Here is a 2013-nt window from a genome sequence, read left to right as displayed (position 1 = left end):
AAAAGGGGGTGGAGGAGAAAAAATATTTCAAAATACCAGGGTACTTCAAAAAGTTCATGCAAAAATAAAATTAAAAGATAATATGAATCTTTCCATGAACTTTTGGAAATACCCTTGTATCAAGTGGTAGACAAAATTTAGAAATAATTATGTGGGGAAACTACATTATTGACTTTTAAAACTTTATAATATGCTCTTCTCAGAAAAAAAAAGCAATGCAATTTTTCAAAGGATATTTTTTCCCCTTTTTTGAGGTGATGATGAACTGGTTAAAAATGAGGTGAAAACATGAGCCCAATTGTTACTTGCGATATTAAGCAAGCTGGCTGCGTTTTGCCTCCCCAGTGCTGTTTTCACGCACATGCAGAAGGCTGTGTCCTCTGCATGAGATTTATTAGGAGGCTTCAGGCTTCCATTTCTGAGCAATGAGGTAACAGTTGCCTAATGCCAGAATGTAAGCCACTTTGAAGCCAAATGCAAATGTTCTGGGTTTCTTTTCCCCAGTGAGACCTCTTGTCATGCTTGACTATTCTTTCAATATTTTCCCAGATCTTCACTGGGTTCAGACCTGTTAGCTATTTTGAATCCTGAATCTTTCCCATTGAGCACCAGCAGTTGCCTTGCTTGAGTATCTCTGCAAAGAAAAGTTATATCAGGGCTCAGCAAACTTTTCCTGTAAAGGGCCTGAGAGTAAATATCTTATACTTAGAGGGACACTCAATTACTGTCATAACTACTCAACTTTTTAGTTATCACATGAAAGCGACCATAGACAATGCACAAATGAATACACATGGCTGTGTTCCAATAAAACTTTATTCTCAAAAACAGGCAGTGGGCAGGATTTGGCCCACAGACTATAGTTTGCCAACTCCTGAGTTACACCATTGACAAAGTCTAATGGTTTCCACCGAACAATTATTTGGAGTTATGATGGTTATTTTTATGTGTCCACCTGGCTAGGTTGTACTATCCAGTTATTTATTCAAACACTAATCTAGATGTTGCTGTGAAGGGTATTTTGTAGCTGTGGTTAACATCTGCAATCAGTTGACCGTAAGTAAAGAAAATGACCCTCCATAATGTGGGTGAGCCTTGTCCAATCAATTGAAGGCTTTAAGAGGAAAAAAACAAGGTTTCCCTGGGAACAAAAAATTGGTAAAGGGCCACAAAATATGATTACATTGTGTCATGTTGAATATACTAATTATCCTGATTTGAGCGTCATATATTGCACACAAGTATTGATATTCAACACTGTTTCCCACAGATATGTACAATCAACTATGTTTCAATTCAAAAAAAATATTCTGCCTCAAGACTGCAGTATCAACTCCTGCCTGCATTTCCAGCCTGTTGGCCTACTCCACAGATTTCAAACTGGCCATCCCCACCATCACGTGAGCTAATTCTTTAAAATAAATCTCTTATATACATATCACACTGGTTCTGTTTCTCTGGGGAGCTCTTGGCTGATACAGGAGCCAATACTCCCCATGCATGTTTCCCACTGTCACTCCTCTTCACTGTATTATTTATCTTTGCATATTTGTTTTGAGTTTATTTATTCATCTCTCCACCTGTTCATTCCTTCAACAGTCTTCCCCGTCTCAGCAAATGGGGCCTCCATCTACCCTGCTATTAAAACCGGAATCCGTGAAGACACCCCAGCCTCCCATCTTTGCCTGTGAAACACATCTCCACCTTCCCGGTGCTTCCATGGCCCCGCCTGGTTCAAGCCATCTCTGCAGCCGCTGGCTGACCAGCTCCCATGCTTGCTCCCCTCCAATCCACTCTCCATAAAGCCCACTTAGGGAGCCCTAGAGACTGTAAACCAGACGTGGTATTCTTCTGCCTGAGTCCACTGAAGGGCTCCCCATTTCACTCAGAATAACATCCAAACTCTTCCTTCCCGTGCTGGTCTCTGCTGATCTTTCCAACTGTATTATGAAATACTGTTTCCTTCACTGTTCCAAGAACACTGGACTTCTGGACACATCCCTAACGGCCACC

The sequence above is a fragment of the Galeopterus variegatus genome, unplaced genomic scaffold (assembly GCF_000696425.1).
Source record: "Galeopterus variegatus unplaced genomic scaffold, G_variegatus-3.0.2 Scaffold2186, whole genome shotgun sequence".
NCBI classification, from domain to species: domain Eukaryota; kingdom Metazoa; phylum Chordata; class Mammalia; order Dermoptera; family Cynocephalidae; genus Galeopterus; species Galeopterus variegatus.
The sequence above is the reverse complement of the archived record's forward strand: the minus strand, read 5'-3'. Positions refer to the sequence as shown.